Source organism: Gorilla gorilla, chromosome 14 (genome assembly GCF_029281585.2).
Source record: "Gorilla gorilla gorilla isolate KB3781 chromosome 14, NHGRI_mGorGor1-v2.1_pri, whole genome shotgun sequence".
NCBI lineage: Eukaryota > Metazoa > Chordata > Mammalia > Primates > Hominidae > Gorilla > Gorilla gorilla.
In genome coordinates, this window is record NC_073238.2 from 57,086,521 (window position 1) to 57,110,984 (window position 24,464).

Below are 24,464 nucleotides of genomic sequence, written 5' to 3' on the forward strand. Positions count from 1 at the left end.
AGGGCATCATGGGCAAGGTTAAGAAGGAATTCTAACCTTGAATACCTGAGGACCTGACTTCATTCTCATTCTCTATCCCTGTGCTCATCAGAAAATGCCAATCCTAAGCTATTTGGGTGGGGTTGGTTGGAGAGACATGGAAAAGTACCCCGGGCAGCTGAAGTGCCTGTTAAATCTTACCCACATTTGAACAAATTCACTCTAAGTTGATTTGGTTCTCCTTTAAAATGAGAGAAAGCAAGGACTTAGACTGCCAATTGCCCCCTGAAATTATCTTTGGGTGCATTAAAGAGCTTCACAGAATGACAGTTACTTTTTATTATCAAGAGCTTACTTGTAATTATAAAGTATAAAGAATATACATATATGCCAATGAATGAAGCATGGGAACACTAATAAATTTAAAAATTCAACAGGCTCCTCAAACAACTGGGCCCAAGACAGAAACTGCTCAGAGCAAGATTTTCAAATAGATCCTTTTCTAGTGACTGAGATATTTAAGAAAAATTGGCATAAAGTAGAACCCGGAATCTTCTGTTCACTTATTTTTCTGGCTATTATATCCTCCCTGAAAATAAACAAATAAATAAAGCAGGGGTCAGAGAAGGTACAGTACTTTTTGGATACTGACTATGGATAAGGCTTTTTGCTTATTTCCACAGCACTTCCTATCCCTGCTTTCTGTATCCTTGGAAAGAAATGTGGAATAATGAAAATAGCAAAAGGCTTGGAAGCCAGGCAGGCCCAGGTGTGATCTCAGTCCCACCATTCATTCTCTGGGTGGCCTTGGGCAGGTCACTCTAACTCTGTGAGCCAAAGGGTCACTAAAGCACCCTTCCTGGAATTCCTTTGAGGAGTCAATGAGGGAGCACACAGTGAGTGGGGCTTCCCTTCATATCCCCCGCTCTGGGCCAGGGACCAGGACCTGGTGTCAGGGTCTTTACCCAGCACTGTACCGACACTTGCTCTCCAAAATGGGACTAGGGTGAAATTTCTTCACAGTATGAAAATAACGGCCCAGGGAACGAAGCAAATGCCAAGAGCTGAGCCTTAGGGAATGACTAGTAGGCCCAGATTCTTGGGGTGACTTCCTTCAAAGACTTCATTTGTTAACACCTTCCTTCCCTTCTTGTTAGTTTCAGTGGGAAGTAGGATTGGGGTGATTTGGAGAAGCAGTGGGGAATTTAGTTAGGGGAGACTCCTGGGTACCTGTGGGGACATAAAGAGGGATTGGTGCGGGATGGCAGGTGGAGGCCACAAGAGGAGGGCGTGAATGCTACATGAGGGAGTTTGTTTTTGTTTGGTGGAAGAGGAGGAGGCATGCATGTGAGGAGGAGTGGCCATGAGCCTGGAGCTGTCCTGCAGGGCAGCTTCTTTCACTCTGCTGTGTATGTGGTGGGGAGCTTTGACCCACCCTGCTCTTGAGTGTTTCTGAATGCTAGGAGCGGGGACAAACCTGCAAGGCTGATTGGATGTTGAGGAACAAGTATGTAAAGAGAAGTGTATACATAAAAACCAAAAATCCCTGTGGCTTTGAATCCTTCTAGAGCTCCTGGCCACCTTCTTCAGGACAGCAACTGACTGTTGTGAAGTGCTTGGCTTTGTCCTTCTCGCAGGCCATCTGGGCTAAGTAGTGAGATCCACCTGGCCAGGAAGGAAGGCACGCGTCTCCCCAGGCCTGTGGCTCTCCTTGTATTGACCTTGCTGCTTCCTGGGCTAAGCAGCTGCAGTGAGGGTCTGTTGCCCTGAAGCAGTTACGTCATTCATTAATCCAAATTCTGAAAGACAAATGAGCATATGGTGCTAAAATACTTTTTTTTAAAAAGCCACAGTTTCATTGTCTTAGTCAAAGCAAGATTATTACATGATTATTTTCAATTCAATATATTTGTTTTGGAGACAGGTTCTTGCTCTGTCACCCAGGCTGGAGTGCAGAGGCACTATCATAGCTCACTGCAGCCTTCAACTCCTAGGCTCAAGAGATCCTCCTGCCTCAGCCTCCTGAGTAGCTGGGACTACAGGCACCTGCCACCATACCCAGCTAACTGTTTTTCCAGTGTTTTTAGAGACAGGGTCTCACTACGTTGTCCAGACTGGTCTCGAACTCCTGGCCTCAAATGATCCTCCCACCTCAGCCCTAAATTCATTTTTTTAAATTAGCAGTTTCAAGTATAACAAATTTGGAATAAAGATTTGTTTTCTATTAATAAAAATGAATAGTGACAAAACCCCCAATATTCTAGATTGTGAGACTTCCCTCTTGTTGTAGTTGGACCACATTTAAGGACTAAATTGGAAGGAAGGAGCAAGAGGAGTCTGTGACAAACCTGTGGTTAAGCTCTCTTTGAAGAAATCGCACAGTATGGCTCCGTGCTCTGAACATGCTCTGTGTCTGCCCTTTTTCAAAGGCGAGACAGCCACCTCGAGGCCAGTCAGACCATGAATAATGGTCTAAGCCCTTGCCACCAGGATGGAGAGGTCTGAGCAGTACAGTGAAGAGGCTTCATCAGCAAGGGCTGATTCAACGGCACCTCTCTCTGAATTCAATGGCATTCTTTCTGGAGGTTAGCCCATTTCTTAAAGTCAGCTCCATCCAAGTTTGATTATCCTTCTTTGAATCTCTTCCAACAGTTTGACATCCTTGAGGTTAAATAGCTGAAAACTGCACATAGCGCAGCACTCCACACAAAACACCTTTAGAAATTTCTAGTTGAGAAGAACTTGGGCAAAGTCAAATCTCCCCACTTGATTTTGTTTATGTTCCTCTCTTGGGATTTGTCTTGGGCATGTTACTGTACAAATAACTGCTATCATCATCATCATCAACACCAGTTTTAAGAATAGAAATAAAATTGACTTACCATTTTTGAGACTGGAGTTTTGTTACCTGGTATGGTTTGACCCTGTGTCCCCACCCAAATCACATGTCAAATTGTAATCCCAGTGTTGGAGGAGGAGGGGTCTGGTGGGAGGTGACTGGGTCATGGGGGCGGACTTCCCCCTTGCTGTTCTCATGATAGTGAGTGAGTTCTCATGAGATCTGGCTTTTTGAAATGTGTAGCACCTCCTCCTGCTCTCTATTCCTCCTGCTCCTGCCATGTGAGACATGCTGGCTTCCCCTTTGCCTTCCGCCATGATTGTAAGTTTCTCGAGGCTTCCCAAGCCATGCCTCCTGTACAGCCTGTGGAACTGTGAGTCAATCAAATCTCTTTTCTTTATAAATTACCCAGTCTTGGGTAGTTCTTTACAGCAGCATGAGAACAGACTAATACATTACCTAAAACAAATTTTGGAAACAAATCAGGTCATTAAAAAGTGCAAGCACGGCCAGTCATACTAAGCCACCTGTTCACTGTGTTGCTGGGGTTTTTTTTTTTTCAATTTATTTTTTTGAGCCAGCATTCTTTTGTGAATATCAATTTCTACTGGGTAATCAGGCCATGTGGTCTCTCCTCTGGACTGGCCCCTACAGGCTTCCACACTCTGTGACACTCAGTGGCCAGAGGCCACTGGAAAATTGGATGTGTGACTGAGTCTTTAAGAGGTGGAGTGACTTACTTTAATTCAGTAAGTCAATATGTTTTAAACGCTGATTGTTTGTTCCACAATAGGAAAAAGCTGTGAAATTTCTTGTCTCAGCTCTGTCTACCACTACTTTGGAGGGGCTACAGGTATCAGTGAGATAAACCGAAGTCAGATATTCAAACTGGGGCATAAAATGTTCTGCATGAGTGTCAAGAATGGTTCTTTGGATGTGGCGAAGGGTTCACACCTACATTTAATTTTTGAAATGCGTTTCTTAAAAATATGCCAAAAAGATACCTAGAAAAACACATATCACTGATTGAAATATGTAATGCATTTAAATATACATACATGTATATATACACACACACATATATGTTTTCATAATCACACTAATATCTGCCCTGCTCACACTGATGGTCAAATATTTTGGGAGAGAACATCTGGCAGCCTACCTCTAGTCATCTTTTCCTCTATAAAACTCTTCCAATACCCTGTTCTAGCTATGATTAACCTTCCAAGCTTATCAAACAAGTCAGGTTCTCTCTCCGCTCCACACATTGCTCAAATTGCTTCCACTGCCTCAAATATCCTGCTCTGCCCCCATTCTTAACCTGGCTACCTACTCTTAGAGTTTCAGTGATCTCTTCCAGGAAGCCTTCACACATGCACACACAAATACTTGACTAGCATCTCATGCACAGATACTTGCATACTTGACTGGTACCTCATGCTTACTTCTATCAGATGATAGCGTTGGCTACCCCATATAGGACGATCTGTTTACTTATCTGTCCCCCGCCACACTAGACATAGGCCATCAGGTCCACCAGGACTGGTGGCTTTATTGTTGCATGTTTCCATTCTTCACACAGCACCTGGAAAATAGGTAAATAAATATTAAGTGAGTGAATGAATGAATGGATGAATGGGATGAAGGAATGAATTCTTGCTACTGACTGGTGCATAGTTGCCACGCACATCCACCTCCAATTCAGCTCCCATGCTGGAGTCTGAAATTGAAGGCTGGTGGAGAGAGGATTTGGTCTTCCTAGGCAAAATGCAGTTACCTGACTTAACCATTCACACTCCATGTGGATGGGATAAAAACACCTAAGTGAGTTTTTCTTGTCCTGGCGATTTTTGTAGCAGTTTGTGGCTCATTTTTATCAAGTCTAGACAATTTTCTTTCATGTGCTATGAAGTCTTGGTTCCTGTAACACAAACCTCTTTAATCATTAGTCTTTCTGGTAGAATTTGATAGGGGCCATATAAAATGCTTCTCTTCATCTGCTGAGAGCAATTTATGGACACTTACTATGAGCAATATACATTGCAAAAGACCAGAAAACTCACCCTCTGGTTATGATTCAGCACTGTAACATGATAGCCTGGAAACTAGTCTGATAGTTTAATCAGTGCTATGTGATCCTTATTTGTGGTTGGCTGCCTCATCAATTTTCATTTGGGAATTGAAATGGACTCTGAGGCAGATATGGCATTAATTATGGGGGAAATTGGTTGCAATATGCCTTGAGGTAAAACCCTTCTGATGGGAATCTAAGATTGAAAGAAAGCCAAATTATAAAAGGATGATTTACTGAAAAAGGCAAATGTGTGCATTACCATCACTGCTTAGCAGAGAAAAAGGAGCTGATAAACCAGAAAGATTGTGGCATGACTGAAAAGTGAGGAAAATCTCTAGGTCTAGCTCTCTCAAAAAAAAGATTTATTCTTATGCTGAATGCATTATATTTCCCCAGATACATACAACATTTTCCAAAAGTGTGCTTCAATTAATAGGCAAGCAAGCATTAATACTAGTTGGCAGGGTCCCTATTTTCTTCTAGATTGAAATATATTTACTAAGAACTGAATAGGGAGCATCTAGGGACACCAAAGTTAAAATTCATTTTACCAGTTATAGTATCTGCTGTTGTATCAATTTTCTTGTTAAAATACCACATTTTTTTTACCTGAAGATTTCAAAAACCTTCTTAGTTAATACCCTATTTTTCCTATCACTGAATCTTGATGAGGTAAAATACAGAGGAAAAGTCATCATAGAAATGTCTATTCCCAATTTAATATGAGAAAACTGAGACACAGGAAGCTTAAGTTAGTGCATTGTTTAAAAGCAACGTATTTTTCTTCATTGGATACAAAACAGAGTGAGTTTTCAAGGAAAGTACCAACTGGGAGTTAACACCCCTTCCCACATCTCACCCAGAAAAAGGTCAGCACTGTATTTTTATAAGTTGCGATGTGTTTACCCATACCCAAGCAGAAAGTAAGGAGCTTTTGTGTTGCAGGCAGAGAGTAGCACAATACAGTGGTTAGCAACTGGGTCTGGAGCCAAGCCATCTGCACCCAAATCCTGTCTCCGCTACTTACTAGCTGGGTGACTTTACCCTTGGTCTCTGCGCCTCAGTTTTCTCATCTGTGTAACTGAGATAGAATAAAAGTACTGGCTGTGATCTTGAAAAGTAAGACAGATCCCTTCGTAAAGGGAGGAGTTGCAGGGACTGTTCAAAGTAGATAAAGCAGGCGCTCCTGGACCCCAGGGAAAGTTAAGAGTCCTAAGACCAAGAGTAGGGATGGGATTTTGCAGGTTTCCACCAGTAGGAGAGACCAAGTGGTACCCAGATGGGAGACTACAGGATACCTGAACCTGGGACTCTGGTTAGGAACCCAGGGGCCTAGAATTCCAGGGGTAGGTTTGTACTTGATGGAGCCGATGGCCCTGGTGGGTCGTGTCTGAGTTTGTCTGCAGCCCAACCAAAGCCAGAGGATCAAGCCTTGACCACACACTTGGAGCTAAAGGTATTTTCATTATGTATTCCCATTCTTTATACTGCCCCTGGAAAATTCATAAATAAATGTTGAGTGAGTACAGCTGCTGTGAACCAAATATCTGGCATTTTCTCCATTACTGTGTTTTTAAGCAACCTCCCCCACCCCCAAATCTAGAAATCTTGAGAAGACAGAAAAGCACAGAAATGACAGAGGATGAATGTCCCACCAACCAAATATGTGGACAGTCAGGAAGATTAAATTTGATTGAGAACAAAAAGGGAAATGTGCTTTTATCTCACTCTACTGTTGTGGACTAAAATCAATACCTGCTGAATCAGTTATGAACATATTGGTAACAAAACCCCTACTGGTGACAGAAAATATGGCAGTTTATTCAATCATGACAGAAAAATCTAGAAGTAGACTCTCCAGACTGTCAGTGATACCATCAAGGTCTTCTTTCTGCTCTGCCATCCTTTGTGTGTAGCTTTTGTCTGCTTTGTTACAAGATGGCAGCCGGTCCCCTAAACCATTTGTCCAGGGAGGAAGAAGGAACAGTGGGCAGGGAGGAAGGGGTGGTATTTAAATCAGGAAAGCAAACACTTCCCAGAAGCTGTCACTTTATATTTCACTGGCCAGGACTGTGCCACATGCTTATCTTTCTGATGTGTGATGATGAAGCTATAATTTTCAGCTGGGCACATGGCCATGCTGAACTAAATTAGTCTCTATTAATGAGATTGAGAGGAAATGGACAGACAGAAGGAGAGCAGCTAATAGTGTCTGCCACACACATTTTTCCCAACATCTGAAATCTACCTTTATCTATGTAACAAAATCTATATCATGTTTAAAGCAAACCACATAGATTTTTTAAAAATGACAATTTGATTTAAAAATAGAGGGGGCAATTCTACTTAAATGAAGAGTTTACAAAACAGGCTCCTGTAATCCCAGCTACTCGGGAGGCTGGGGCAGGAGAATTGCTTGAACCCAGGAAACGGAGCTGGCATTAAACCAAGATTGTGCCACTGCATTCCAGACTGGGCGACAAGAGAGAGACTTCATTTCAAAAAAAAAAAATCATTTGATTTATATAATGTTTTTAATAATGCAAAACCATCTTTAATCTCAAGGAGGCCTAGAGGTAATCTAAGCCAACTCTTTCATGGCACAGTTGAGAGACTGAGACCTATAGAAATGTCATGTAATTTTCTCGAGTTTCTACAGTTAAGTAGTGGCAGGAAAGAAATTAAAAGTCTTGCAATAATGGATGGCAAATTTTCAAGAATATCTTTACATTTTAGACTTTGAGTCTGAAAAATAGGTAAATAATAGTAGTTTTCATGCTGCTGATAAAGACATACCTGAGACTGGGAAGAAAAAGAGGTTTGATGGATTCATGGATCCACATGGCTGGGCAGGACTCACAATCATGGTGGAAGGCAAGGAAGAGCAAGTCCCATCTTACATGGATGGCAGCAGGCAAATAGAAGAGAGAGCTTGTGCAGGGGAAACTCCCATTTTTAAAACTGTCAGATCTCATGAGACTTATTCACTATCACAAGAACAGCACGGGAAAGACCCAGTCCCATGATTCAATTACCTCCCACTGGGTCACTCCCACAACATGTGGGAATTCAAGATGAGATTTGGGTGAGGACACAGCCAAACCATATAATTCCACCCCTGGCCCCTCCAAATCTCATGTCCTCACATTTCAAAACTAATCATGCCTTCCCAACAGTCCCCCAAAGTCTTAACTCATGTCAGCATTAACTTAAGAGTCCACAGTCCAAAGTCTCACTCAAGACAAGGCAAGTCCCTTCCACCTATGAGCCTGTAGAACCAAAAGCAAGTTAGTTACTTCCTAGATACAATGAGGGTACAGGTATTGGTTAAATACAGATATTCCAACTGGGAGAAATTGGCCCAAACAAAGGGGCTACAGGCCCCATGCAAACCTGAAATCCAGCAGGGCACTCAAATCTTAATGCTCCAAAATGATCTCCTTTGAGTCTGTGTCTCATGTCCAGGTCACACTGATGCAAGAGATGGGTTCCCATGGTCTTGGGTAGCTCTGCCCGTGTGGTTTTGCAGGGTACAGCCTCTCTCCCAGCTGCTTTCACAGGCTGGCGTTGATAGTCTGTGGCTTTTCCAGTCACATGGTGCAAGCTGTCAGTGGATCTACCATTTTGGGGCCAGGAAGATAGTGGCCCTCTTCTCACAGTGCCCACTCCACTAGGCAGTGCCCCAGTAGGGACTCTGTGTGGGAGCTCTGACCCCAGATTTCCCTTCTGCACTGCTCTAGCAGAGGGTCTCCATGAGATCCCTTCCCCTGCTGCAAACTTTTGCCTGGACATCCAGGCATTTCCATACATCCTCTGAAATCTAGGCAGAGGTTCCCAAACTCTAATTCCTGACTTCTGTGGACTGGCAGGCTTAATACCATGTGGAAGCTGCCAAGGCTTGCACCCTCTGAAGCCACAACCCAAGTTCTACATTCGCCCCTTTCAGCCATGGCTGAAGCAGCTGGGATGCAGGGCACCAAGTCCCTAGGCTGCACACAGCATGGGGACCCTGGACCCAGCCAACAAAACCACTTTTTCCTCCTAGGCCTCTGGGCCTGTGATGGGAGGGGCTGCTGTGAAGAACTCTGACATGCCCTGAGGACATTTTCCCCATTGTCTTGAGGATTAACATTCGACTTCTCATTACTTATGCAAATTTCTGCAACCAGCTTGAATTTCTTCTCAGAAAAATGCGATTTTGTTTTCTATCACATTGTCAGGCTGCAAATTTTCCAAACTTTTATGCTCTGCTTCCCTTATAAACCTGAATGCCTTTAACAGCACCCAAGTCACCTTTTGAATGCTTTACTGCTTAGAAATTTCTTCCACCAGATTCCCTAAATCATCTCTCTCAAGTTCAAAGTTCCACAAGTCTCTACAGCAGGGGCAAAATGCCACCAGTCTCTTTGCTAAAACACAATGAGAGTCACCTTTGCTCCAGTTTCCAACAAGTTCCTCATTTCCATCTGAAACCACCTCAGTCTGGACTTTATTGTCCATATCACTATCAGCATTTTGGGCAAAGCCATTCAACAAGTCTCTAGGAAGTTCCAAACTTTCCCACATATTCCTGTCTTCTTCTGAACCCTCCAAACTGTTCCAATCTCTGCTTGTTACCCAGTTCCAAAGTTGCTTCCACATTTTCAGATATCTTTCCAGCAGCACCCCCCTCTACTGGTACCAATTTACTGTATTAGTCCATTTTCATGCTGCTGATAAAGACATACCTGAGACTGGGAAGAAAAAGAGGTTTAATGGACTTAACAGTTCCATATGACTGGGGAGGCCTTCCCACAATCACAGTGGAAGGCAAGAAGAAGCAAGTCACGTCTTTCATGGATGGCAGCAGGCAAAGAGAGAGAGCTTGTGCAGGAAAACTCCCGTTTTTAAAACTGTCAGATCTCATGAGACTTATTCACTATCACAAGAACAGCACGGCAAAGACACAGTCCCATGATTCAATTACCTCCCACTGGGTTCCTCCCACAACATGTGAGAACTGTGGGAGTTACAATTCAAGATGAGATTTGGGTGGAGACATGGAGAGTCTTTAAATGATTAGTTAAATATAATACTAAATGTGATTTATTTTTAACAACTTTGTAAGGATTATTTCAAAACTAAGTACATAAATAGATAATTCTTTATCAGAACATTTGTACACGATTTTCATCTGAAAGTATGAGAGTAATAAAAAGGGAAGACTCTTACAATGGTAAAATACTAACACTGCTACTTACTAACTACATAATCCAAAGGCAAGTTACTCACTCTCTAAGGCTCAATTTTTTCAATTATAAAGACGGATGAAACTTTGCTATAAGATTTTTGAGGGGGCTAAATTAAGCAGTGTATAGATAGCATACAGCACAGTGCCTGCTATTTAGTATGTTTCTAATAAGCGGTTGTAGATGTTGTTGTTATCCTCATGGTGTCATCATCATCATTATCATATTCTTGGGGAAAAACTCAGCCCAGTGTTCTTCATATTTCATTACGAGATAAAAAGCTGGAATTGTAAGAGTAGATTCAGAAAGAAAAAGAAGATTCTGAGAAGGGATTTCAGAACAACTTCCTCTCTGGAGTAAAGAATAGTTAGGAAAGAATAACTGGCAGCCTAAAGGTGCCTCTGTAGCTGAGGATACTCCCAGGAAGTCTAGGCAGAGAACCAACATTAAACTCTGCTCCTCTCGGGGCCTAGTGAGAGCCATGGAATGACCCAGAGAATCCAGAAATTCCTTCTTCTTTATACCAGGGGCTGAGTTTGAGATGTTACGGCTCCCAGAGGTGCCTTAACTGATGGAAGCCTGTGACTCATCTTGGGGAAAGCCATCATCACCCATTTTCCCATAGATACCCTTCCAATCCCAGTGGAACCAAAAGGAAACTTACAGGTGGGTCACATGGCTCTCAATCTTTATGACTGTGATCGAAAGAGACCTGCAATAAAGAGGCTGCATCTCCAAGCTTCAACAGAGAGCTGTTAGTTTTACCCAGTTTGTTTATTCATGGCTCACAAGAGTAGCAACTGCTGTGCCTTCTACTACTTATCTACTAGTAGTAAATAGTTGGATCCCAAGAGGATCCCAAGAGGATCCCAAGCCCTCTAAAAAAGAAGCTCACAACCTGGCTTACCTGTTGAGGCAGTAATAATTAAAAACAAATATATATATACATATATTTAGGCAAAGAAAAAAAATGCATGTAAGGGACCCAATAGCCAGACAGAAACAGACAAAGGAGACTAGAAATATTAGCTGGTTGCTAATATTGATGGAGAACTGGTAGAAAATAAAGAAAATATTTTAATTAAAAAGTAATAAGAACTTCTCTCTTTGATAATGGCAGGTGGGCCATTAGAGCCGATCTTCCCACTGAAGCAGGAAACATATAATAAATATACACTTGAAATATTCAGAAAACGAATAAAACAATGAGGAATTAAAGAGCAAGATCTAGAGAAAACAGAAAAGCCTGCTAAGTGAGCCACACATTTAGGGCAGCTTTCTCTCTAGGGGTGTCTGCTGTCATTTAAATATGCAACTGAGAAGATGAGCAGAGTTCTGAAAACCTTGTGGAATAAACAGACAAATGCTGCAGTTCAAGGATTACCAAAGAAGGAGAAACTTGTATACTTACAAAAGAAATACACCCTAGGAGTAAGGGTGACCTATGAGTAAACTGAACCTCACAGGGACTGAAGCCCAGCATTGAGTCATCTTATTTCCTGAAATTAAATCAAGGTGGTCTGGGATGGCTAAAGCCTCTGGTCTCCTGCCAGAGACCAGAAATTATTTCTATATTTTTATAAGTACAAACTAGCACTCAATAAAAAAAATCAGGCACACACAAAGACAAGATAATATGAAAAAGGGGGAAATAATGCAGAATAGAAACAGATCACTAGAAAACAATGTAACACAGCTGACAAATATTTCTAGTTACATTTTATATGTTCAAGGAGATAAAAGATGAGAATTTCAGCAGAGAACTGAAATCTGAAAGAAAGAGAATTCTAGATCTGAAAAAATTAACAAATGAAATTAACTCAATTTATAGGATTAACAGAAGATTAAATGCAAATTAAGAAAGAATTCATGACTTGAAAGATAAGAAAGAATAAAGATTCCAAGTTAATTTTATTCCAAGTTAAATTAACTCTGAATGGTCTTACGTAAGTAAACAGACTTCCTTGGGTTTTGAAAATATGAGGAAACAAGCCACATGAACAAGAGTAAACAAAAATAATAATAAAAAGCTCTATCAGACCACAGTTATTTTATATCACAGAATAATTAAATGAAGAATATAAAATAATGTGTTTAAAATATTTAAGGAAATAAAAAGTAATTAAAACCATGAGCTGGTAATTAACATAGTATCATGGAAGAGAAAGATTTGAAAACTAGTCAAATATAACTCTTCTCTTCCCCCTATGTACAAAAATCATCATCATTAACATGTAAAAAGCCAATAGAAACCTTAAATTGTAGATACGACTCAGCTGATTAGAGGTAAGTAGGGTACTTAAGGATAGAACTTAAGAAATTTTGTAGAAGGTACACAGTGAGAAAAAGAGATAAAAGCAGGAAAGAGCAAGGAAGATCAGAGACATGGAGGATAAATTAAAAAATATATATATACAAAAGACCTAAGTGGCGTTCCAGAAGAAGCAAAAAGAAGTTCAAAGAGGCCATAGTTGAAGAAATAATGGATGAGAAATTTCTAGAATTAATGAAGGATATGAATCCTTGGATTTAGAAAATATAACTAATCCTGTACAGGACAGAGAAAAAGAAATCTACAATTAAACTCATCAGAGTAAAACTGCAGAATATCAAAGACAAAGGGAACATTTTAAAAAGGAAATAAAGAGGAAAAAAAGACAAATCACCTACACAGGAGCAATAAACTGGCAGCTGATTTCTCAACAGTGAGAATGGAAACCAGAAGAAAATAAATCATTTCTAGATACCCTCAAAAATTAAGACAGAGAGAGAGAAAATTTATCACCAAAAGTCCCTCAGTAAAAGAAATTCTGGAGATTATGCTTGGTTAGAAAAAAAAATGATCCTAGAGGAAAGGTCTGCCATACAAAAGAAACGTTGGCAAAACATTGGTAAGTGATGACTGAATCTAAATCATTAACTGTGTAAAATAATGAGAAAATGGCTAACATGAGGGATCAAAAATTGAAATTAAAGATTAAACAACAATGGCATTAAGTAGAGAAACATCAGCTTGTCTGTCTCTAATTATTCCTTATCATTATTTCACTGGGATTGCACTAAATGTAGGGTTTATCTTGGCAAGGATTTAACTTCTTTTTTGTTGTTGTTAATTTTATTTTATTTTAAGTTCTGGGATACATGTGCAGGACATGCAGGTTTGTTACATAGGTAAACGTGTGCCATGGTGGTTTGCTGCACCCATCAACCCATCGCCTAGGTATGATTAATTTCTTTGTAATATAGCATCTCTTTCTCTCCCATACCTTTTCCTTTGTTCAAGACATTATTTTTATGTACTTCAGGGGTCTTATAAAGTTTTATTTTATAGACATTGCACATTTCTTCTTGAGTTTATTCTAGGAAATTTATCTTGTTATTGCTATGATAAATGGGGTCTTCCATAATATCATCCAATTGGTTGTTGACCATATATATAAACGTTAATTACATCTTTATATTAATTTGGTAGCAATCATATTTCTGAATTATCTTATTTTTTATAGTAGTTTTTCAACTGATCTTTAGTTTTCCAAGTTTAAAAATTACATCATATGTAAAAAAAAGATAATTTTACCTCCTCTTTTCCAGTGAATACTTCTCTTGCCTGTTTGTATCAGCTAGTACCTCGGTCTAAACAATGTTAAATAATAGTGGTGCTAGTGAATATTCTCTTATTTCTGATCATAATGGAAATGTTGTTAGAATTTGTCCAGTAAGTATGATGCTATTTTGCAGACTGAGATGGGCATTTTTTATCACACTAACGAAGGATCTACGTATTTCTATTTAATTGAATTTTAAAATAAAGAGTGGATGTCAAACTTTTTGAAATGCCTTTTTAGTGTCTAGAGAAATGATCATTGTACATTCCCAATGCACATCTACTAATATGATGAAATACGTTATATTGTGTTTCCCTATACCAAACTAGACATGCACCACTCAAATACATTTCACGTGGCCATGTGTCTTATCTTCCAAGGTGCTGCTGAATTTTGTTTAATTTTTTAAATTTGGGATAATTGCTTCACTATTCACAATCAAAATGAAAACTTGTAGCTTTATTTTTGTGCAACCTTTTTCAGTATTTCATGACAATGTTATGTTCACATCATTTAAAAAATCTTTGGAAGAATTTATTTTTCTAGGGGCTGTAAAAGTTGAAATTTCATGGGAATTATCTACAGTGCCAGATAACACCTTTTTCACTGAAGGAAGAAATTTCCTATTCCTGACTTTTTTTTTTTTTTTTTTTTTTTTTTTTTTGTCCTCCAGTCCAATGTGGAGGAGGCAGAGACAGCAAAGTGGGATGGAGTAAAGAGGGTGTAAGAAAAAGACAAAGCAGCAAGTGGAAATACAGATGTTGGTAATGCCTTCTCTCCTCATCTTTGGCTCCTCAGCCTGAAGCAGTTCTGAGCTGGGGGAGGGTACTACCTTAAACTTTAAGTGAAGTTCAGAATTTGTATTATTAAACTGTCTGCCTCTTCAAATTGCTGAAGACTATCCTTGTGACTTGAAGTGTTTGAGGACTTTTTATAATCTAGAAGTCACTGGAAAATCTATTGGACTTAAACAAGCACATTGAGTAGGTTTGAAAGGACTTCAGGAGGAAACATAAAGTTATTTTATGATTGCACCCTGTTGAGTTCATCTCTTGCTATGTGACAGTTACACCTGCCTAGGACACTATAAGCAATAATGAATAAAACAGCCCAGCTTGTTTAAAGGAGTACAAAATGAAGGGGAAAAGTCTTGACTTCCTTACAATCATCATCGAACAGAGCTCTTTCCTCCATTTCCATTTAAATTGTAAACCCTATCTAGAGGAGGCTCGCTTATTTCAGAAAGATTTCCCCAATAGTATATCATCTCTCTCAAAAGAGGGAATCATCCTGTCTCCCAGGAGTCAGATGGCCGATGAAGGGTACGTATTGGTCAAAGTGGTGCCGCTACATCAGCCAGGATTGAAAACATCCCTCCAGAGTGGTTAATATAAAAGCAAAATGACTTTACTCCTACTATTGCTGTCTGATATTTATAATTCAGCTACACCTTCCGAGGAGTTACCAGAACCACAAAGCAATATTTCTCTGACCACTGCAATTACTAAGGAGGAGACACTTGATAATTCGGTATCTACAAATATTAAGGAAAGTCAGCTTTGCAGTCGTATATCCTAAGCTTGTTAAAGAGTATGCTAACCAAATCATCTGCAAGAGTTGGCATGGCCGTTGGGGGAAATATGTTCATTCTTTCTTTTTTGCAGTTTTTAAAAGGTTTTCAGATTCACTCATTCATTCATTCCCTTTCATGCTTATTCCTCATTCCCATTCCCCTTTCCTCCCTCAATAAGCAACAATTTACTTGGGATGTATTCATTCATTTTTATGTGCTCTAGCAAAGCGTGCACTATTTTGTGTGGCTATATTTAAAATTTCCTTAAATGATATTGTACTATAGAGTTCATTCCACTAATTTTAAATTTTTGCTTCTTTCACCAAATACTGAATGTGTTATCATCCAGTCTGTTGCCTTGAATGGCTGGATGGTAATCCATGGTGTGCCTCCATCACTGCCAGTAATAAACAACCAGATTCCCTCCAACTTCTCACCAAAGCCCTGTGATGAAAATCTTCCTATAGCCCTTTATGAGCCTGTGGGATAAGTTCTTTGGGATATACACCAAAAAAGAGGAAATGCTGAGTCGTAAGGTCCATATGCCTAGGTCAAGATCTATGATCTAACTGAGCAGCACCACACTGTGCTCCAGACCAGCTGCACCTGCCACCCTCCCACAGGCCGTCGACTGGCATTGCCACTGTCCATATGCCATGCATGTTATACAGCTCTCCAGCTTTTGTCTGATGTAAAAAGTGATAACTTGTTGTTATTTTAATCTGCACTTTTAAAATTATGAATATGTTTAAGCATCTTTTTATAAACCCAATAGCCTTTTAGGTAAAAAGCCAGTTCAAATCCTTTGCCCATTTTTCTATTAGAGTTAATGCCCTTTTCCTTGTTGGTTTATACAGTTCCTTATAAATTCTGAATATTAATCTCTTATTGCTTTAGACATTGCCAGAATTTTTTTCAAACCCTCATTTGTCTATCTCCTTCACTGAACTGAAAACCTTAATTTTTATGTAACAAATTCATCATTCTTTGTTTGACAATTTTGTTTTTCTTCTTTGGTTTAAGAAATCCTTCAGTGCCTCCATATTATAAATATATTTTACAATGTAGTTTTATTTTTTAACTTTAGGATTATAATTCATCTGGAACATGTCCTTTGCATGTGGTATTTGGTAGCAATTCAATTTACAAAATCAATATCTTTCCCACATAGAAATAGTAACCAATCAGAAAATGTAATGAAAAATATTATATACATAATAGCAGAGACACAGTAAAATACTCAGAAATGAAAATATGAACATATAAGACCTATATGAAAAAAGATAAAATTTTGTTAAAGGATATTAAAAAAACTCTTGAATAAATTAAGAGATATACAACGTTCACCAATGAGACAATTCAATATAACAATGATATCTATTCTTCCCATGTTAATTTATATATTCAACCCAATTCCAACCAAAATGCCAAGATAGTATTACAAATTGAATTTAATATGGTTGCTTGAATGTTTATTTGAGGGAGAAATATGTGAAAAGGTAGCTGAGAAAGTTTTGAAAAGTGTTTGCTACATTAGGTATTAAATATACTATAAAAAGTACAGCAATAAAATAAGTGTCATAGTGACATAATTGACCAACAGGAAAAAAAACCACACACATTTCAGAAACAGACCCATATATATATGTACTAGAGTTAATGATTAAGTTGGATCTAAAACTGTATAATTTCTATCTTACTTAAAAGATGAAATTAAGGCAATTGGCTATATATTTATAAAACTTAAAGTTTTATTTTCTTCTTACTTATATAAAACTAAATCTCAGATAGACTGATGAGCTACACCAAAAAGAAAACTATTTTTAAAAGTGCTAGAAAGTACATTTTAAAACATAATATTAGGGTGTAGAAGGTCGCCACACCACCCAAATGCCATATAGGAATAAATGGACAGATTTTACTAAATTAAAAAATTATAAACTTCTATCTAGTAAAAGGAACCACAAAGCTAGATATAGGAAGAAAAAGAGCTATAAGATTAAAATATGAAGTAAAAAAATTAAATGTTCAATTTATAAAAGCTTCTTCTCTTTTCTATGTCAATGAAATAAACAACCCAAGGAAAAAAATACACAGGATATGAATTCTCAGAAGAAATAAAGTTGGCCACTAAACATGTGGAAAATTTTCAATCTTTATTATTTAGGGAAATTTAAATTAAAACATTAATAAAATATCATTTTTCTTTAATCGGATTAGGAATACTATTTGTTAATTCCTCAATGTTGTGGGGAAACAAGCATCCCAAAATTTTCTGGTAGGGATATAAATTGATACTTTGTTTTTGTTGTTATTTCCACTGACCAACATCTAACTTTCTGTCTCAGTGTAATCTCCCATGGTGTATAATCAAACTGGCAGGTGCACTTGTCTTCTATAATGAAGTGTAGGGGCCAGATCATAGCCTTAACTAACAGTATTCTCCTCCCTAGATTTCAAATTTTAGGCAAGCATATCTTAGATAAAAGAAGTTGTTATGGACTAAATTGTGTCCCCTCCCCACCCCAACCCAGTTTATATGTTGAAGTCCTAAACCCCAATTCTCAGAACGTAACTATATCAGAGATAGGGCCTTTAAAGAAGTAATTAAGTTAAAAACGAGATCATGAGGTTGGGCCCTAATCCAATATAACTGTGTCTTCATAAGAAGAGGAGATTAGACCACAGACATGAAGACACAGGGAGAAGACCACCAAGGAAAGAGGCTCAGAAGAAACCAACCCTGCCACACCTTGATCTTGGACTTCTAGTCTCAAGAACTGTGAGAAAGTTAATTTCTGTTGTTTAAGTCACCCAGCATGTGGTACTATTGCATGGTAGTGCTAACAAACTAATACAAAAATGTTGAACTTCATTTGTTACAGAGGCTGGTAAGTTCTGTGAAGGGCCAGACAGTAAATAGTTTCAGCTTTGGTGGCACAGAATCTCTGTTGCAATAATTCAACTCTGCCATTGAAGTGTACAAGCAGTCATAAACAACATGTAGATGAATAGGAGAGTCTTGTTCCAATAAAACTTTATTTATGGAAACAGGTGGAGGGCCAGATTTGATCAAGGAACTGTACTTTGCTGTTCCTTGATGTACAGTGCCATCGTGCAATTTCCTTCGGGGAAATTGTACATTTAATGGTACAACAGTCAAGGCCACATGCAGCTCCACATCTACTGCCAGTATCAGCAATAGCTACAGTAGTATCATAATCAAACCATCCCTGCCGCCCAGCCTTTACAGCGCCATTGGTTTTTACTGATTTTTGAAGCTTGCCTCCAGTCAATACTGACTCCTACATTTTCTTAGTGGGAGAGAATTTTTTGGAAAATTATTTGTTTAATGTAGCCTGGCCTTTTGTTGCTTCCAACTGAGAGTACAGATTGATACAGAGGGCAATTTATGAGCAACTAACAAACTTAAAAAGAAAAAAAAAGCCCTTTTATCCTTCAATAGAAAAGCAGAAAAGTATCCAAAGAGATTACTTCATGTATGCACAATTAACACGTACAGGAATATTCATTACAGCCATTTTGTAACGTCGGCATAGCCCAGGATTTATTTCTTGGCCCTTATCTTTTCTTTGTCTACATCTATTCTCTAGGTCTTTTTATTTGGGGACATAGCCTCAAATATCACCTATATGCTAACAATCTCCACATTTACAATCCAGCCTGGACTTCGCCTATGAATTCCAGAATTCTATAGGCAACTCTCCACTCAATAGCTCCCTATGGATTGCTAATAGGTTTTCAAACATAACATGTTCTATTTCTCCAGTAAAAGACAATGAGGTCAGCCTTGATTCCTTTAATCTCACACTCTATATCTGATCTTGTTGGCTCTACTGTTTAAGTTTCCAGAATTAGAACACTTCAACTGCTGTCACTGCCATCCAAGCCACAATATTCTCTCATCTGGATTATGGCAACAGCCTCCCAACAGATCTTTCTGTTTCTGCCCTTGTTTCCTCCAGTCTGTACTCAACAGCTTGATGCCATGAGATTGTGTCCCTTCTTTTCTCAAAACCCCTCAATATCCTTCCATCTAACCCAGAGTTAAAGCCAAAATAGGTACCAGAAGACCCACGAGATCTACATGATCTGACGCCCTACACCTCTTTAGCATTATCTTCTACCACTATCCCCCTTGCTCAGGCCATTCCAACCACATTGGCCTCCTTATTGCTCCACAAAGCCTTTGCACCTCCCATGCCCTCTGACTTGAATACTCTTCCTCCAGATATTCACAAGGCTGGTGCTCTTGTTCCTTCACGTCTTTGCTCAAGTGTTACTTCTCAAAGAGGCCTTACCTGAACACTCTGTCTGAAATTCCTACACTCTGCCCACAATAGTTCCTATCTCTCTTCACTGCTATATTTCTTTCCTCATTATCTATATCATACACTTTGCCTATTCATCTTGTCTGCCTTCTCCAGGAGACTGTACGAAGGCAGAAAATTTTATCTAGCTTTTGTTTTTTGTTTTTTGTTTTGTTTTTGCTGTGAATCCCCTGTGCCCAGACCAGTGTATAGGAGATAGTGAGCACTCAAAAAGTAGTTTCTCTATGAATAAATGCATGAATTAAAGAAATGAAAGCATTATAAGAGTCTATTAATGGTGATGACTTAAATAAATTACGGTAGATTCACAGGAGGGCAATATAGAATAAGGACTCTAGAATCAAATTGCCTGGAATAAAATTCTGTCTCTGACACATGCTATCTCTGTGACCCTGGTAAACATATACAACACCGTAATGCCTCAGTTTCCCCTTCTGTAAAATAGATAATGAAAGTACCCATCCCTTAGGATTGGTGTAATATTAATGAGATTATCATATCAAATGCTTAGCACAGTGTCTGACACTCAGCAGATACTTAAATAATGTTGACTATTACCACTATTACTATTACAATGGAATACTATATGTCTGTTAAAAGTATGAGGTTGTTTTAGACATATACACATGAAAAAATCATAGATGTTATCAAAAAATGAATCCAAAACAAATAGGTATAATATGTTCTCACTTCCATGTAAAAAAAAATCCCTGTGTGTGTATGCATGTGTAGATTAAAATGGACAGAAGAAAACAGACTTCTATCAATGGTTGCCTGTAATGAAAATTATGTGGATGGCAACGAAGGGGACTTTAACTTTCTGTGCTGTATATTTCCTCACCATTTGAACTGCTTGATTGAATTATTTTCAGTGAGCCCCAATTCATTCCCTTTTTGCACATAAGAACTTTAAAAAATGGGGTGAAAGATTCCTCCTACATCTGCCTGCTCAGAGGATGATCTAGATCCATGAGGTATGATTTTTAAAGGTGCTAGAGAAGGTCTCCGACTGGACTTATCAAAGTATATTAATCTTTTAAAAATCCATTCCCTTACCGATATATATTTAAGGCTCCTTCTGTAATTTATATTTTCCCAAGTATAAGATCTGATTTGAGAGTAAAAAATTTGCTTTTTCAAACTACACTCCCCTTCTCCCTCCCATTCAAGAGTCTGAAACACTCTCTTAAAAGCTATGCCTCCTTTTTTCTCTTCCTAAAAAGTAACCTAGAAACTTAAATAGGTTCTAATGTCTCATTACCAACTTAATGTCAGAAATTCCTGACCAATGAGAGCCAAATAATATCTTCATTCAGTAGCAGTTCTGTTGTGCCTATCCCTTTTCTATTGATAATGAATACCCCTTCCATTTCTAGATTTCACAACTTGAGTCTTTTTTAACTTTTCTCCCCCATCATCTATCACATCCAATTTGTATTTAATAATCAGAAACTCAACAAACATTTACTGAGGACTTATGTACCAGGCACAAAACTAGGGGTTAAGAGACACAGTAAATCAGGTATGGTCTTTGCCTTCTAGGTACTTAGAGTCTAGTGGGGAAATAGACATGCAAGCAAACAACATACTCTGAAGCACCACAAAAACACAGAAGAATAGCCACTTTTCCCAAATAACATCTCTTGCACCTGTTCCTTCTGCTACCTCTCTTGTCTAAACCTCTCACTTACAATCTGTTCTCTCACTCATCTCTCCATGTTTAACATTTTCACATCCTAATGTACACTACATGATATGGTTTGGCTGTGTCCCCACCCAAATTTCACTTTGAATTGTAATAATCCCCACATGTCAAGGGCAGGGCCAGGTGGAGATAATTAAGTCATGGGGCCAGTTTCCCCCATACTGTTCTCATGGTAGTGAATAAGTCTCACGAGATCTGATGGTCTTATAAATGAGAATTCCCCTGCACAAGCTCTCTTTCCTGCCACCACGTAAGACATGTCTTTGCTCCTCTTTTGCCTTCAGCCATGATTGTGAGGCCTCCCTAGCCATGTGTAACTGTGAGTCAATTAAACCTCTTTCCTTTATAAATTACCCAGTCTCAGGTATGTCTTTATTAGCAGTGTGAGAACAGACTAATACACTATACAAAGCAGCCATGTGAATCTTCCCAAATCAGGAGTTTCCATAATTTAGTCCAATACAAAAAATATTCTTCATTTTTTATTGCAACATTGCAAAGTACAACTTTCTTTGCCTTAGTGTCAAGGCCAGGACATAGTATACTCTCAATAAATAACTGATGAATAAATGAATCTGAACTGAGCCTCCCTATTCAAACTTATATTTTACAATCGTATGGCTCTAAACATACTACTTTATACACATGGATGTAAGTCCTGTCCCAAGGATGCATCAGCACATTTTTGTCTGTGCCTCTTGCTAGTGCCACATTTCCTGTGTCTCTGGAAAGCCCTCCTAGCCGCCTCCTCACTGCCATCATTCTAAAGCTGAGTCTTGGCCCACCTTTTCAATAGACTCTTCTCCAAACACCACTCTCTTTCAAATGTCTTTAAAACTCCTTGTCTGCACCACTCATTTGCTACCTTAGAATATGCTACTGGAAATTGTTATCGTCTGATAAATGTGGCCTGTCTTTCCAAATAGGATCCCCATAATTTATCAGCGTCTTTGAAACTGGAAACCACAGTTGTTAGCTCTTATATCATAACTACTTAGAGTACTGAAACAACACATTTGGAGGAAAAAGCAACATTTATTCCCCGTAGGTATGAATGACACATTCCCATGTCTAACCCCACTGCAGGCTGAACAAGGACCTGACAGGAAACCACAAGGCAGCAGCCCTTGCTAGCGTGACAATGAATCAGAAACCTATCGACATCCCCTTTCCCATCAACAGGACAGAATTACAAATCTATTTCCAGGGACAGCTCCATCAAACCCACCATCTGTCAATGGGTATTTCATAATTTATTTGGTTTGATTACTAAAGATTCAGGCATTTTTAAAATTAGGAAGTGGGAGAAAAGGATTAGGAGGTCTTCCTGGACTCTTTGTGCTATATTAAAGTATCCTCCTGATATAACGCCGCGGCCTTCAGGCTTTGGAGAAGAGTCAAGTAGCAAATATCCATGTTTTGATCCCGTTCCACAACATCATCCATTCCACTCCAAAGTTCAAGAGCCAAAGGGGTTATAGAAACAATCTGTTTAACTTATGACTCAAAGCAACCGAGACAGGCCAGATCTACAGGCTAGTTGAGTTTTTTCCAAAGCCACTACCCACAAAGATGAGAAGTCCTTCCTGGACTTCCCAGTGATGGTCCAAGCCCTCCCCACCCCCACTTCCTGACGCAACACTCTTGGGGATATTCTGTCATGCCACTTATCACAGTATATTTAAACTTTGTGTGCCTCTTTACTCCAAATGGAATATAATATCCTCAAGATTAGGGCTTCTGTATCCTTGTAACTTCAGTCCTCAGAAGAGTATCCAGCAAAGAGTAGACCTGTAATGTTTATGGTGAACAAAACCTGGCAGCTTCTTGTGATTTTCAACATTAGATTATCCTATCACCATTTCAGAAAATGTAGGCTGTATGCTCTACTTCGCCATGGATACATACTGCAGTTACATTCATCTCGATGGATTTTCAGATTTTTTTCAACAACTATTTGCATAACGTATTAACATTAATGAGGCATTTTCACATATGTTATGGAATTAATCCTCACAATATCTGTAAGGAAGGTATTATTATTCCCAACTTACAGGTAAGGTAACTGAGGCTAGGAGAGATCAGATGTGGTAGGCAGAATAATAGCCTTCCAGATATATCAGGTCCTAAGCACTAGAACCTGTAAATGTTACTTTATCAGGAAAAGGGTCTTTGCAGATGTGATTAAGTTATGGCTCTTGAGATAAGAGATCATTCTGGATTATCTAAGTGTATTCTTATAAGAGGAAAGTAGAGGGAGAGTTTATACATACACACACACACACACAAAGGCATGGCGGCAAACGTTGGCATGGTGCAGCCACAAACGCAATCTCTTCCAGAGCTTCCAGGGGAGCACAGCTCTGCTGATATCTCAATTTTGGCCCAGTGGAATTGATTCTGGACTTCCAGCCTCCAAAACTGTGGAGGAATAAATTTCTGTTGTTTTAAGCCACAAAGTTTGCAGTAATTTTTTTACAACAGCCACAGAAAACGACCACAATAAATATAAATGGTCAGCTAGGAAGTAGATGGCATGGCTAACTCCTTCCTATTTCCTCCTTAACATTGAACGTATGTTTGTGTGACATGCCCAGTCCCAAATGAAGCATTTTATATGAATTACATTTTTCAATACTCACAGGTTTGTTAATTAGGAAGTAATTGTTATACCCATTAAAAATGAAAAAAAATGAAGGTACAAAGAGGTTAAATTATCCACAATAGCTTATACATGCTTTAGTAAATTATTTGCACATCTGATAACAAATATGCAAAATAACATTTTTAAAGTTTTAACTGTGTTCAATCTCCCTCCCAAATCAGCTTCCCCTCTCCTTGGATTGTCTTTGTATGTCCCACAAAATATCTCTCCCAACTTCAGTGAGACATTATGAAGCACCCACTGCCTTAGGATATTGGGGCAGAGAGAAGACAACAATGGAGTGAAATTATTTACTGACATGTGACAAGCTAAAAGTGCAGGTACAAGATGGTACAAATTTGGAAAAATAGACTCATCAGCCCATGTCCATCAGTCCAGGAAACAATTTCCTGGCTCAGGAGAAGGGGAGAGAGGGATTCCATGGGCAGGAATGGAGGACCATCA

General features: G+C 39.0%; 1 long non-coding RNA gene across 1 annotated transcript in view; it reads right to left on the reverse strand.

Annotated features, from left to right (window-relative positions):
- Positions 1–303: 303 nt before the first annotated feature.
- Positions 304–24,464, reverse strand: part of LOC109029490 (uncharacterized) — a 57,768-nt gene continuing 33,607 nt past the window's right edge. Inside the window, exons 5-7 of the long non-coding RNA XR_010130547.1 lie at positions 2,328–4,403; positions 1,457–1,778; positions 304–568 (exon numbers count right to left, since the gene is read on the reverse strand). This is a non-coding gene — a long non-coding RNA (uncharacterized lncRNA). The remainder of the gene's footprint in view (positions 569–1,456; positions 1,779–2,327; positions 4,404–24,464) is intronic.